Genomic DNA, 16,693 nt, shown 5'->3' on the forward strand with positions numbered 1-16,693 from the left:
TGGGACACAAATTTGGAAATCTGCACTGGAACAATTGCAGAAGGCATGTGATAAATCACTACTTATTCATGACTTGGGCCTGGAATAATGAGCTTGGAGGGCAAGAGGTGAAGTTAATTTGTCATGGCACCTATTCATGGCATCTACAAAATGGGTTCATAATTTTAAAGTAAGGCATAGAATTATTTCCAGAATGAGTAATAAATTTGTAACACAAAAACAATTAACCAATAAAGAACAATTAATAGAACAAGCTAATGGATTTGTGGCAAAAGTAAAATAGAATGTTACATCATTAGGAGAGGACAATGTTTACAATTTGGATCAATCTGGGTTTAATTTGGAGACACACGCAGGTTGCACCCTATCCTTTAAAGGAACACTAAAAACTGAATGTCTCGCTCAATCATTGAATTCGTTAACCCATAGCTATATGATACAGCCAATCCTATCTGCAAGTGGTGTTTTACAATGCCCTTTGCTCATAATGCTGCAGGAAATAGGTGGCCAGTTTGAACACACTGTTCAGCAAACTATGTACAAAGCCAATAATATTGTTACCTTTGCTTCAACACCTGGTAAATTAACATCAGATCTCACTATTAAATGGTTTGTGAATGTTTACTTACCTACTATTGATGAATGATTTGTTCTGTATTTGGATTCCTGGACAGGGCAAACAGAAAATAAATTTAATAACAGAGACAAAGGCCACAAAAATTATGACAATTTCTGCTGGAACCACTGGCCTAATCCAGCCACTTTATGTTTACACATTCAGATTGTGGAAGAATTTTCTAAAACAGTTCTCTGATGTAATCCTACTATAATTTTTTTGCACCTGAGGAATAATATCCTGAAAATTCAATCTTTGTTTCATAATCGATTTTCATCCCCTCGATTTGTGAACATGTTTAGGCATGCAAGGTTCAAGAGTGGATATGTCACAGAAAAACCTGATAAATGTGAATCTCCTGTTAATTATTGCTTTAAAAACTGTGATACATGCTGTAAATTGTGCAATAATATTATGATAATCAAATGTGCATGGTGCAACATGACCTAAATACTGAAAAATAACAAAGTAGATGTCAAATATTATATCCAAAACCAAATAACCAAAGAAACAAAACAAAACAAACAGCAAACAAATAAGACATAAACTGTGAAAAAACAAAACGGGAATAGCCTCTTGCCACCTCCATGTTTGTTATTCCCAAACAGACAGAGAGTGAAACCTTGTTGTTTCAGTTACAACCTTCAAGAGCCTGTCTGTTATGGTTGCACTGTGAAATTGCAAACAACACCATCATCATGTATGTCAAGCATCATATGGGGAACAGAGCGCATGCATAGCAGTACATTGGGATACTTCCAACTTACATCTGACTATTGTGACCTCAAGATGTAACTTTATCTTATATGGTGGAATTTGTGGTTAAATATACTATTCGTTTTATGACACACACTTTTTACTGTTTTAAAAATTGTGAGGGGAGGGGAGGACTTTGAAATATATCAAAATGTTTGAAAATGTGATTGCACAGTTTAAAGTAGCAACCATGGAAATTATGTTTCAACATTTTTGTTATATTAGGCAAAATGATATTGAAATATTCTCCTTAATAATTAATTCTCCTCACACAATAACAGGTACATATGCTTACTCCTTAGTAAAGGCAACCAGTGGCAACTGCTAAGTAAACATTTGATAGTGGCAACCTGTGCAAACACAAATGTGAAGAATCTGACATGGGGGTTTGGGGGAAACCTGAGGATAAAGCACACAGGTACCAAGTTACTGTCACAAAGTTGTTTAGTATAGTTTAGAATTACTAATGGCAGTACATAGAACTGTTGACAGTAAAACAGACTTATTGAAGGTAATATGTCACATCTGTTGTGGATTTGGAAGCAACTTGAAATTCCCCACATCTCATGCAGTAGTAGCTCAGTCTCATCACAGTGTGGCTGTCAATGACTGAAGTACTGCTACCTTAATCAATGGCATCGCCAGTGGTCCTCTCCTGCAGCTAAGTGTTGGATGACTGATGACCTGTAAATTTTCTAACTCCCCCAAACATCATATCAGCTGGAAGCTGAAGCTGACAAAGATGGCGGAGTGGCAGCAGTGCATCAAGATGAGTGCAGAAATCTGGAGTTTACTTGCAAGCAAGAACAAGAAGTGAAGTGAAGTGAACTGAACTGATTCCTGTGTGAGGGCATCTGACAAGGAAACCTCACTTTGTCACATTTTTCGATAAATGCTTAATTTGATTGGTTCAGCTCTGAATCTTCCAATGTCCAACTGACCAAAATGCTCCTCAGAGACCTATGTTTTACTTGGTTAACCAATGATTTGTTTTCTACTGTCCTCTGAAAGAAGTCATTTCTTGCTATTCCTGTCTGTCTCTGCTGAGAATGTAGGGTTGCCCCTGCATATTTTGGCCACCACATTTATGTGTATGTTTGCAGCCCAGGTACGGCCCCTGCCTCACCTAGCAGATTATTTGCAAATGGAAGAGCAAAGTACTGTTCTCAAGTTTCATGGACATTATTCTCAGAAGTTGTATTTAGCTTAGTTCTTGCAATAAGGAGTTGTTATTGCAAAGTGTATGCCTCACTTCAGTGAGTCTTGCTACTCTAGAAGAAGTCGCCAAAGTAAAAGGTTTAGTACTTTGATTTTTTTAGTTTTTTTTTTTTTTAGTGTTTGATGCATCATTGTTCATTTGCTGGAACAGAGTTCATTTTCAAGTTTATTCGTGTGGTTTTTCAACCAAGTGGATTTTTGCTTGTGTGATAGTCCATTTGTTAGGGTAGTGTCTCTTGCTGTTTATGTTGGTGTAGTCTGTAGGCAGCGATGTCCATCGCATTTCATACTTCCCACGACACGGCAGGTTTCTCAGTCTATGCACATTCATGAACCAATCTTCATAGTAGTTGTTTTATCTTCAGCATAGTTCAGTCAGGCCATACATGTGTTGTACGAGTATGAATTCTATCGATTGAAGCTGTTAGACTGAGTTGTTTTCAGTACTTAAAGGTTCAAGTTTCAATTCACTTGCAGCACATTTTTGCATTAAGTTTTCACGTCTCTTTCAATTGTCATGGCTTTCCCATCATCAGAGCTAAGTTTGTCTCAAATTTTTCAGTCACCAGTATGAAAAATTCAGAAACTGATGCAGGACATAACTGAGCTAGCTCAGGTTTTGGCTTCTACAGCCGCATCTCAGCATGCTGGTCCTGCCTCCGCATGATTTTTAATGTGTTTGAAGATTAGAAAGAGAAATGGGACTCTTATTTTAAACAGGTGCAGTTTATGGCTACAGCACACAAAGTTTGCAATGCAGTGCTCATTTTCTTGCCACTGTGGGTGTAACGTTTTTTGTTTGTGTTGTCAGATTTTTCCAGGCTCTTGTCCGGGGACATGGATTATGAATTGTTAGTGGAACAATTAGGTGTACATTTTTGTTGTAACAGTCATCAGCTGCTATGTTGAATGCATGCCTTGGTCTTGGTTACTGTCAGGCAGTCATACCACAGTGTTTGAGCGAACTTGTTCAAGAACAGTGACGTCACTGGCATCCAGAATTTTTGTGTGTGGCATGCTGGGTCTTCTTCACTCAAGTTTTTCAAGTGTTTTTGTATGGTGCAGGTGTTAGTTCACAGGGTTCTATAGTGGCAGCCGTCGCTCTTGGGCCAATGCCAACAGACACCAGTTTTCTTGTTGTCAGCATCAGTCCTGTCAACACCAGCACTGTTATGGCTGGCGATCTTCTCGCTGTCCGTCCTGTTTGCGCCAATCGCTGTTAGTCCTGTTGGCACTGATGTTAGCTTTCTTGTCAGTGAGTCCTCTCTGGCACTGCCACGGCTGATCCTCTTGTTGCTGCAGCCACTGGTACTGTGGGTCAACTCGTTCTTGATGACAGCTGCAGTGATGTGATCAGGAACAACTGCACCAGCTGTTTCCGTTGCTGCTGCTGATTCTCCTGCCAGTCTTACTATTCCTGCTGGTGCTGCAGATCCCATCATGTGTTATTCTCAGTTCTAGGTTGCACTTTCATCAAAGTTTTTGTGCAAACACCACTAACGCCCATCCAGGTCAAATATTGCATGCGGAGGCCACTCGCCATTCCCCTCATTCCCGTTTGAGGACACGATATGTTTGTTGTTTAGTGGATCACTTTCCTTTTTAGCAGTTTCATTTGGTATATTCATGTGCCTTGCACTGTGCTTTTGGAAGTTACTCTGTGATGTTTATTTGCTTTTGTTGTCCTTGTGTATCAGTGGTCAAGGATTCTATACCCTATGCTCAGCAGTGTTGTACACTGTATCTTGCATTCTAGAGCAAATGTTCATACCTTCTACGGGGTTCTTTTTCTATATGATGTTTTATTTCTATTCAATACTTGTGGATTGCAAGGCTGTGTTAAATTCGTTACCCACATTTTGGTCCTTTCTCAGTCACGTGTTTACATATTGGCTGACTACACTGTTATTTTCTTCTAGTTGTTTGAACAGTCAATTCTGGCTGCTGTGGTGTGCTGCCTCCCTTGCATGTGGTGCTTCTTTGATAGGACTGCATCATCTCTTTCTTTAAAGAAGGAGGGATGTTGAATATGTAGGGCTGCTCACTACAGATTTCAGCCACCACATTTCTGTGTATGTTTTGCAGGTGATGTGTGGCCCCTGCCTCACATAGGAGGTTATTTGCAAACAGAAGAGGCAAAGTATTGTGTACAGTCAAGCCGTGAGTAATCACGGAGTCGGGGGCCACCAGTCTCACCACTAGGTGGAGTGCAAGTCACAGCATACAATGCTCTTGTCAACGGCACTAATTTAAGTCCACACAGTCACATGCTCATGTGATACCACACATGTATCCTTCCACAGGTATGTACTTAAGCCAGTTGCATCCTGAGCTCTGAGCAACTGAAAGCCGACCTCAAGTCTCCACTATGGACATCACCCATTGCTGCCACTCACTGGCCACCAAGATCACATGCTGTCCTCATCCTGAGCCACATCTGATACTGCACTTCCACCAGCCACTCTGAGGGCACCACTTTAGAATATCTGCTGCAACTGCCCTCATGCTCATTGCCTTGTTGGACCATGTAATTACCAGTAGACTATCTATGAGCTTTAGCCTCATAGGACCATGTTGTCACATCTACTGCTCCTTAGGATGGTGTATGAGTTACCAGCCTCATTGGATTGTGTCATTGTTAATCTTTCCTACCCCACAGTACACGACTGTTTTTGAGTCTCATAGACATTATTCTCAGAGGTTGTATTTAGCTTAGTTCTTGTAATAAACAGTTGTTATTGCGAAGTGGATTTCTCACTTCAGTGAGTCTTGCTCCTCTAGAAGTGGATAGAAGAGTATCCTCAGGCAATTTCCTTCTCACAATTCTGTGCTTCTCTGTCACTCTGGAAAAAGTTTAGATGAATCAGTGTCTTTGGTCGTGCACACTTAAACAACATTTTTTGTTAATGCTTCACATCTGGCAGTGTCTCACTATTTTCAAAGGCCTAGCTTGGGTCTCTCTTTTCACCTGCAAGATAATTATCTCCAGTATCCATCTCAGAAACAGGCTTTCCACATTCAGCTGACGATTGTGCCTTTCACTGAAAATTTCCGTTCTCTCCACCTCATTAAAAGATTTGCCTAAGGATATTCTAACTGTTGTCCACCTGTACAGCAGTGCCATGAGTGTCACAAAGGTGCATGTTGGTCACAGCTGTGACAATGACCGCCTCCCCTCGACTGGTTTCTAACAGGGACTAGGCAGGATGCCTGACTGTTCCGACACTTGGCTCTGCACATTTGTTGCCTAGTGTGATTTCAAAAGCTTCCCTTACTTTCAGCCAGCATGCTCAGTGCAGTGCAGTGTTTAGTTTTTCTGTAAACCTATTGAGATGCTGACCTCTTCTGCGATTTCTCTGACAGTCAACTGGCAATTTTCACATATCAGATAGTTGATTTTCTTATGTGTGCAGTTGAAGGCCTTACTGGTTAAGGATCATCTCTGGTTGCCTGATGATCACTTTTAAATTGTGAAAACTATCTGCAACATTGCTTACAACCGAAGCATCATCTCATAAGTTTGTTCCAAAAGTTGTAAATTTTGTATAAAAGCGTTTCCCAGTTTCAAGCAAAATTTTGCGTTCCATTACTGCTCCGGAAAATCACATTTCAAAAATTGCCACTAATGCTTACACACATTGCCCTCGAATAACAATTATCACAAAAACTTAAATGAGGCGTCAATATTCCAAAAACACAGTGATACGAAGGAGGTAAGCTCGAGGTAGTGCTGCCAACTACATTGGCGCTTACTTCAAAATGTTTGGTAATTTTCTGAACTGAACTCATATTATGAGGAAAAGACTTAATGAAATTTATACAAAGGTTGTAGCAAGATAAAATTTTTACCCTTGATGTTCACAGACAGTGTGACCATCTTGATACTAATGGTCATATCCTTTCAGTATAAGAGATGCTTGACGTTAGTGGCAGACACCAGCCTGGCACTCTAGGCTAAATGCTGCTGCAAAGAAGTGAATTGCTCTGTTTTACAAAGCAACAGAGTAGTACTGCATGTTTTGTGGCTTTCACTGCCTGCTCCAGCATGTCACCAGAAATGCAGTTGCCTAGGGTATTTCAGTGGCTCAAAGCTTTAGGCTTTATGTGTTTCCAGTTGCTTGTGCTTCTAGCAAGTAAAGAAAGAAGTATCATTAACTTCCTGTTATTACATTCTGTGGTATACTAAGTGAAGAATGAAGTAGCTCTTTGTTATTGCATTCAGTGGTGTTGTCTATTCAACGTGAATATGTTGTTTCAATTTAAGTGCTCTGAATGTGGGAATGGATACAAATGCTATGAAAATCTTTGGAAACCTGTTTTAAAGGCTCACCCAGGGAAACTTAACAACATTGGCCCTTATCTAAAGTGACAGGAATCTTTCATGTATAACTGTCAAATCTGTGGCAAGAATTTCAATTATTAGTATAATTTTAAGAGATCGCCCAGTGAGCCATTGTCTGAGACAAGATCATTGAAGTGCAGCATTTGTAATAATGAAATTGTTAAAAAGCATGATTATTTTGAACACTTATGACCAGCACATGATATACAAGTGAAGTCCAAAGAGCTGCACTTTTCATCATTTAGCTCTTTTTAAAAATGGGAACTGAGAAGCATATGCAGGTGATGTTTGTAAATTATTGTGGCTCACATTCTGCTGCTGACAACAGTATGAGACATCATTGTGCATGTCACTGATCAGGGAATTTTGTGTCTAAAAGTAAAGGAATGAGACTCCTCAGACTGCAAGACAGCAATAAAATTTGTGAATGTCCAGCAGAAATATTTGTAACTCAGGCCATACCTAAATCATATCACATAAAGTTTGTATCTACTGCCGCCAGGCACACACTACTTAAGTCACTTGCAACTGACTGTAATGAAAAAGGAGACTGTAGCTGCGGATATCACCAGTAAAATTCCTTTCTGTGCTATGCTAGATAAAATGCAAGACTCAGCTTCTGACTCTAAACTTGAAACAATTCATCTGTCAATGAGGCAAGACTTATATAACAATGAGTGTTGTTACAACCTACGCTTCACAATGGCTAGATATAACAATGGTACTATCAGTGTAGAGACATTCGTGCATGAAGTTAATGAAGGTGACAGCACATGTGTATTCTTTTGTAAACCACATAACACAATTAAGAAGTCATATCCAGAACTGAAAATCACAGATTTTTATAAAGAACAGTGTGTCAGGAGATATTTTGAAGACGTATGGTAATGACTGCATTAGCACAGATGGGACACATAGACTCAGTAATTGTGATTTTGGAGCTGACAACATTACTTATGTTGGTATGAGGTAAGGGTTCCCGTGAGCCATTCTCACATGAAACACAAATGATCAACAAGTACTGTCCCTATTCTCGGACTATGTAAAAACTGAGGTTGGAATCATTTCACTGAAAGCTTTCATGTCAGACATCAGTGGAAACTTCCTTTAATGGATGGAAGGTTTCAGTGGAGGCTTCAAAAATTAGGCTCTATTGTACATGGTACGTAGACAATGCCTGGAGTAAAAATATAAACATTAAAGTATGAGGCCAAGAGAAAAAAAGACAGTAACCATGTGGCTGTCAGTAACCATGTGCTAATGTACTACAGCGCACTAAATATTGCACTAAAATTACACCATTTCTCTTAGAAGGCAAGCTGGAAATTTAACTAAAATCGTGCTGTTTTGCTTCAAATGTGAGGCGAAAATTGCACTGAAATTACACCAGTTCTCTTCAAATGTGTGCTGATATATAAATAAATCAGACAAAAATGTGTTTTGTAGTGCTCTTTCTGCGATAACAAAAAACCAGTGTCAGGTACTGAAATGATGGTCAGCCATGTTACAATCAACTCTGAGAAGGAGCCCAGCTGCCTGTCTTTGCCTGGTCAGTATTTTCCTTTGAGCACTGCATGTACAGTATTGTGCAAATGTAGAGTATGTGGGATTTTAGAGGAGCCTTTGTCATAATGGTGCTGTGACAGAGTGGTCAAGTCCACCGATTAGCAGTTCATCAGACTGGGTTTGATTCCAAATACTGCTTCCTTTTTTTTTTATTGTTTTTATTCCACACAGAGTTAAATTATTAACTATAGAATTTAATATTTTCACTCCTACAGATAAGCTCTCTGCATTCTGTGCTGAGAGTGGCTTTTTTGTAGTTGTACTGCTCACCAACTCTAGCTACCTGTGCTGAGAGATGGCATTCCAGCCCCTGCCAAATACTTATCACCAATTTTAAGAAAACAATTGAGTGAACAAATCTGATTTTTGCATGTCTTTCAGTTTGATATCTTCATTCAATAAAAAATTGAATTTCTTTATGTTATACGCCTTAGTTACTGTGCTACATCAAATTAAGTAAAACACTGCATGAAATTTTCAAGAGTTTGCAGAGCTAAAAACACACTGCGTAAACTTTGTGTATGGTTGATTTTAGCCTACACATTGCTGTGAATCAAATGTGAATAAGATATTGAAATATTATTTAAAATTGAGAGCAGAATGGTATGTCATTTTGTTCTCTAGTTATTCTGTGGACAGTCCCTCACAACACACCCATTTCCATTCTTGTGTAGTGAGAATCATGTGGTCATAACAATTGTCATATTTCATAAAAGGTTCAAGCTGTCAAAATGAGGGTTTTAGCAAATGATAGCATGCAAAGAGGCCCATATGTTATATGATAAAAATTAGAAACATTTTTATTCACAGAGATTGGAAAGTTGCTTGCAATGTTAAAAGATTAATTATGTAATTTAAGTATATTGTTATAAGTGAAATTAATGTATTCAACTTAGTTATGATTACTATCCTTGTAAGCCAAATGGCTGACAATGAATATGCAAATCAACAGAATGCATCACACTTTGGATATGTCTATCTGGAGGGCAAGCATGTTAAGCAACCTGATAAAGGCCTTTTAGTGCTTGTGTCTGTTTTCAAAGACAAATTGTGGGACATTCCACTGCAGAAGAAAATAATAGTCGAAAACTTCCATCTGACTCAGAAGTCATGAAAATTTATTCAGTCAAAGACAACAGAGTGGAGTGCTACTGCAAACTGACATGTAACAACTGCAAAACTTGCATCCATAGGTATTAGCGCTTAAGTGTAGATTTGAGTATAAAATGAAATGTGTGCAAGCATGTACACAGCACATGCCAAATAATTGCCAGTTCTTCTCAGCCTCTGGCCGCCACAAAAAATGATGATATACTTGCCATATACAGTGACAATCTTTCTGCTCTGAATGATTAAAAAGAAATACTGACACAAGTCAGTAAACATTGCAAATGCAAGGATCCTGTGGTTTTGAAGGAATAAAAGAGTAGAATCACTTATGAAGTGTTAGGCTTCAACAATAAGATCTCTACAGCTAGTGAATTAGACATTATCAAAAAACATACAACTTCCATGAAAGCAATGTTAACTGCAGTTTGCAGTCAAAATTATATGCACTTCATTACAAAAACTGAAGCATGTCACAAGAGAAAACTCATTTCACAGCATAGACTGTTTCCAATGAAAAAGAAAAGAACTATCCAGTGCATCCTGTTCACAAGGCCTGACTTAACAGAGGACCGTAAAGTAGTTATGTCTTTGTTGAAAGATTGACATGAAGCAGTTGATATTTCATGAGATCACAACACTGAATTGATGACTTGAGTTTGTGAGAAACAATATAAAGATAGCTACAAACAGTATTATCATGTGTTTTCTATATTTGTCTTGTATTATTTAAAATATAGTGGGGAATTATTTAGAATATAGCTTCTCATCAAGCCACCACAATTGTGGGTTGGTCAAAAATTCATTCTCATCATTTGGTAATTGTTGTAACTTGGACACACAACACAACTAAGAATGTTAATACAACTTTATTGGACTGTGTCACGTATGCCAATCACCATAACATATACTGTACACAATAAGATAAGACACATACATGCAAGCAGTAATAACATGATAACTGAACACATCTGTAGCATAGCAGGGTTTAAATAGGCAACCGCCCGTGGTGGGCTCTATCGAAAGTTCACACTATTGCTCTTTCCTGGTGCACTCTTGTAGACGGAAACACACTGCTAATGCATGTGGCTATCAAGTGTGCTTGCATTACTTCATTCTCATTCCTAAGGGAACAGCTTGGATTTGTGGGATATCCATGGCTCCTCCGTGAGTCTATGACTGGGATGATGTGCTGATACTGGGGCATATGGTTGCAAATACTTGGGGCATGGGCAACATCACAGTCCGCCTTCTCATGACAACCCATACAGTAGCACAGGTGAAGTCAGCACGAGCTCCATGTCCACATCAGATCCAGCATTTGGTGGTGGTGGTGGTGGTGGTGTCCCTGCAATTGGCAGCTGAGACAGAGGAGACGGCTCCATTGTGAACAGCAGTTGCATCGATACTGGTAGCGGTATTGAAGAAGCTGCACTAGGTTTGTTCACCAGTGACTGGGGACCCCTCATATGTCATGGCAGGGACCCAGCTGCATCAGGTGATACATCAAGTGACACAGACTGGCATGGCAACATCAGTGTCCCAGTCGGTGTTGTCCAGTCGTCCACACACAAATGCAATTGGTCGTAATGACTTGCACAGATGCCCTCCAACATACAGACATCACAGAGACAGTGGGCACAGTATCAGGAAATGACAGCAGGAATCCATTTTGCACAATGACCAAACCTGCGTTCCCAGACAGCCACACAACTGTGGAAACGGGATGACAGCTGTACGCATTGGTGCCCCTGGCTGGACTGCAGGAGATGCAGGTGTGTCCGGGGTTAACGCTCATGGAACAGTTCAGCAGGGCTGTTGTCACCAAACAGTGTGACCTGACAGGAACGTAGAAATTGATGCAAGGCAATGGCAGACAGGGACTGAGTCACATACTTTTTCATCTGTGTTTCAAATGTTCTAACTAACCTTTCAGCCTCACCATTGGACTGTGGGTGGAAGGGCAGGGCAAAAATGAGGCAAACCCCATAGGCATTGCAGAAGGAGGCAAACTCTTTTGACACAAACAGAGAGCCATTATCAGAGACCAACATTGCCAGAAGTCCTTTGATGGAAAAATTTTTCTACAGGGCTACCACGGTGGCAGAGGCTGAAGTTGACAAGCATATGGGAATGGAGAGAATGCATCAATTACTATTAGCCAGTGTGCATTATGAAAAAGGCTGGCCAAATCAATGTGAAGATGGTCCCAGGCCTGCGAAAGTTGTAGCCATGAAAACAATAGTGCTTGTGGGGCTGATTGCTGCATTTCACATTGGGAACATGCTGTAACCAAAGGAGTGGTGTTGCCATCCAAACCAGGCAAAAAAAACATGACACCCCACAGTGATCAGTGTGCAGCAATTGCTCAATCTCTGAACAGAGAGCCAAGGAAACTGCTATGTGAGTAGCTGAATAGACAGTAACAAGGAGTAGAACACCATCAATGACAGAGAAACAATTCCAAAGCACATAGCAGTTATGGAGCGGGTCGGATGCCCACGATGGAGGTGCTTCACACCAGCCGTGTTGTACGCAATGTATCATTTTTCATAAAATCTGATTGGTAGCACTAGCCTGCATGACTCAAGTTCTTGTGATTGGAAGGCCATCAACACTTTGTTGAGCACATTCATCAGCATGGAAACAGAGTAACTTCTCTTGATCAAAAACTGGGTCCAGACTGGCCAGAAGATGGGAGAGTACGTCAGCATTCGCATGTGCATGTTTAGTTGTGGGGCAGAAGTGAATCTTGTACCTGTACCAAGAGAGGAACAGTGCCCAACATTGAATACGATGCACTGTTTTGTTTGGCAATGATGCTGAGAGGCTAAACAGCGAAACTAATGGCTTGTGATTTATGATGAGATTGAATTTTACACCACACAGGGAAACATGAAACTTGTTTAAGGCATAAACGATGCAAGCACTTCTTTTTCTATTTGTGAATATCTAGTCTGAGTCAAATTAAGCATCTTAGACAAGTATGCAGTATGCCACTGGGAGCCATCAGAATATTTAAGAGCTAACACCACTTCCAGCCCATAGTGGAACGCATCTGTTGCTAACACCAAATGTTGACCTGTTTGGTAGGTTAAAAGGCAAGCTGCAGATCGTAACATAGACTTCAGTATGGAAAAAGCAATTTCACACACCCATGGAAAGATGTCTCCTTATGCAATAAGGCATGTAACGATTGTGCAACCAATGTTGTCCCCAGCAGAAATTGATGATAATAAGCAATCTTACCTAAACAAACCTGGAGTTTCTTGACTGAAATAAGGCACGGAAGAGCCACTACAGCAGAGACATTCTGACAAAGGGGTTTCATACCAGCACTAGTGAGCTCAAATTCAGTATCTGTTACATCAAAAAGAGATGTTCAGCAGCAGAGGAGCCGGAGACCACAGTATCATAACGACAGTTGGCACAGACATCATGAGTTGTTCAAGAAACCGTCAAAAACTCACAGGGATGTTGGCCACACCAAAAAGTAACTGCAAGTATTGATACAGGCCAAAAGGTGTGTTACTAACCAAGAGACATTGAGAGTCAGCATCAACAGGAAGCTGCAAAAAGGCATTGGAGAGGTCAATCTTGGAAAAATACTGACAACAAGTGAGTTTAGCAAAAAGTTCATCAGGGTTCAGCTAGGGATACATCTCAATGATAGACTGAGCATTGACAGAAACTTTCTCAGCCATTTTGACATCTTCTTGATGATAAATAATGGAGTAGCTCATTTGCTGGATGCAATCAGTTGGACAACCCCAGAGGCTGTGAGATGGTCAAGTTCTGCCTTGATTTGGTCATGGAGTGCCATCAGTACTGGTCAAGCCCAAAAGAAATGGGGCCTGGTCAAAGGTTTCATGGTGATATGGGCTTTGAAATTAGTGGCACAACCTAAGCCCACAGAAAACGTGCAGAAAATTCAGAGCATAAATAACCCAGTTGTGTATAAGGCACTTGATCAGAGACAAGATAAACGTCATTGGAAATAGTAAACCCGGAAAGGTTAGAGGTGTCCAAACCAAACAAATTTTTGATGTGTGCAAGATGAGTAATGACACTGCAGCACCTGTGTTGACTTGTATGTACAAAACTTTCAGATAAACCTTGATATCAATAAAAAGCTCATCGGATTCAATGGAGATTGGTGATACACAATTGACATCCATGTCAGCATCTGTAATAGGGTGTTGGAATTTCATGTTACAGACAGGAGCAATGTGGCCAATTTTGTTGCACTGGTAGCAAATCACCCACCGCTTAGGACAATCCAACCTATCATGAGTGAAAAAACATGACTGACAAGAGGGAAGTATGAAGTGCTTTTGTTGTTGTTCATTACTGGGCTCGCTGCTGCAGTGAGATTGGTGGCCGTCATGATGTTTTGCTTGTTCGCAGACTGCTGCCACTATGTTGTTCCTCTGAGAACCGTCCGACACATAGCAGGGGGAAATGGTTTAAACTTTTGCCACCTCACACCATGATTCAGTTTGAGTACCCACAGCCCTCAAAACCTCAAACAATTGTGCAATAGTCATAATGTCAGAGAGGGAGGGATTTTAACATTGAAGGTCCCACTCACAAACCTCATGATCAGGGGCCAATCAAATGATTGCATCATGAACCATTTGGTCAGCATACCACTCCTTATGTACATAAGTGACAAAGTGATGACGACAGTTGCCCAAGTCTTATAGGCATGTGGCAATGATGTGCGTCTGTTAGCAGAAGTATTTCGAAAGAAGGTCACACATGTTATCAAAAGAAAGTGAAGACAGATCCTGCTGGAGGGCCAGTTGACAAAGGAGTTGATACATGCGACACGGTAACCAAGACAAAAAGAAAGCACGGCATAAGGTAACATCAGTCAATACAAACACATGAAAATGCTACCGGATAAGGCATCCCAACTTTGTTGCCACTTGTGTTATAACTTGGACACACAACACAACCAAGAACGTTAGTACAACTTTATTAGACATGTACACCAATCACTTTAACTTTCACTGAACACAATAAAATAAGGTAAATGTATGCAAGCAGTAGTAACATGATAATTGAGTGCCAGAGTAGCATGGCAGTGTTTAAATGGGTGCACGCCCATGGCGGGCTCTATTCGAAGTTCACGGTATTGCTCTTTTGCAGGGCACTCTCGTGGATGACAACACACTGTTAATATTCTCATCTTTGAACTGCACTTGAATTACTTCAGTAATCACGTGCATTATCATTTTATGTTATCAGACTGCTCATCACAGTGTGTGTTATAATTTTAGATTATGATAATGCCTGTCACAGAATTTAACACAAATATGAACTAATAATGTGAAGGCAGTAGCAGTTTGCCAGTCTTTTGTGGACATTGTAGACAGTTACATTCAGGGAACCCATACCTTGGTAAGGTAAATGATGAAGGGATTGAATGGCATTATAGGTAAACATACCCTCACACAATAAACTGCCATTCAGAAAGTACTGCAACTGGCATTCATGCTGTCTGCCACATTATACACTTTAGCAAAGGATCTGTTATGAAGAAATCCATGAACCATACTGGGTCTCTCCATTTGAGGGATTAAGACAGTTGACAAAGTGTATGCAGACAATGTGAGTGCCATCATTAACCACATATATGTCTTGACAAACATTCAGTAGGTCATCCAATACTATGAACAAACTAGTGGGCTGAGACTAAGTAAAAAGTCAGTGATAATAGTGTTTGAGAGGACTCCCAACAACATCATCATCATTCACTGATTGTACCAAAAAAAAAGCTAGTGTAAAAATCAGTCGATGGTCAAAAACTGTCGAAGTATTCTAGTTAATCTAGTTGAAGCTCTAATCAGGGAAAATAAAATGAGTACAATGGATAGAAGAAACAAAATGGATGGGAAAATAAAATAAGGAAAACTGACAGGATACAGAGGCCATTCTTCATTAACAGAGATGTTTCAACGAAGTTCCACATTGTCGAAGCAGTCTACCCTCCACCCAAACTAATAGCACAAAATAATGTTACTTGGTATGTGGTGGCACAGTATCTTTAAGTGTACCTTGATAAAAACAGCAAAAGATGCCTGCTGTGCATGAACCGGAGGTCCATGGTTAGCAGTCTTCCTTTGGCACACACACACACGATAGTCATGCTAACAAAAGACTTCATCATACACTGCTCTTTTCTGATAATGCAGCCAATAACATGGCCCTTCCAATCAGCCTATTACAGTTGCTTGGGTTTGGCTACTACAGTAAATATAACTCAGAGCAGAGCTGTATTGATGGGGAATCATTCCAGACATCCAGCTCATATATTTATCACACGTTAGCAGCAGCTCTTATGCCATTTCCCAGGATGAGGACTTGTCAAAGGGATATACACTCCTGGAAATGGAAAAAAGAACACATTGACACCGGTGTGTCAGACCCACCATACTTGCTCCGGACACTGCGAGAGGGCTGTACAAGCAATGATCACACGCACGGCACAGCGGACACACCAGGAACTGCGGTGTTGGCCATCGAATGGCGCTAGCTGCGCAGCATTTGTGCACCGCCGCCGTCAGTGTCAGCCAGTTTGCCGAGGCATACGGAGCTCCATCGCAGTCTTTAACACTGGTAGCATGCCGCAACAGCGTGGACGTGAACCGTATGTGCAGTTGACGGATTTTGAGCGAGGGCGTATAGTGGGCATGCGGGAGGCCGGGTGGACGTACCGCCGAATTGCTCAACACGTGGGGCGTGAGGTCTCCACAGTACATCTATGTTGTCGCCAGTGGTCAGCGGAAGGTGCACGTGCCCGTCGACCTGGGACCAGACTGCAGCGATGCACGGATGCACGCCAAGACCGTAGGATCCTACGCAGTGCCGTAGGGGACCGCACCGCCACTTCCCAGCAAATTAGGGACACTGTTGCTCCTGGGGTATCGGCGAGGACCATTCGCAACCGTCTCCATGAAGCTGGGCTACGGTCCCGCACACTGTTAGGCCGTCTTCCGCTCACGCCCCAACATCGTGCAACCCGCCTCCAGTGGTGTCTCGACAGGTGTGAATGGGGGGACGAATGGAGATGTGTCGTCTTC

The sequence above is a fragment of the Schistocerca cancellata genome, chromosome 1 (assembly GCF_023864275.1).
Source record: "Schistocerca cancellata isolate TAMUIC-IGC-003103 chromosome 1, iqSchCanc2.1, whole genome shotgun sequence".
NCBI lineage: Eukaryota > Metazoa > Arthropoda > Insecta > Orthoptera > Acrididae > Schistocerca > Schistocerca cancellata.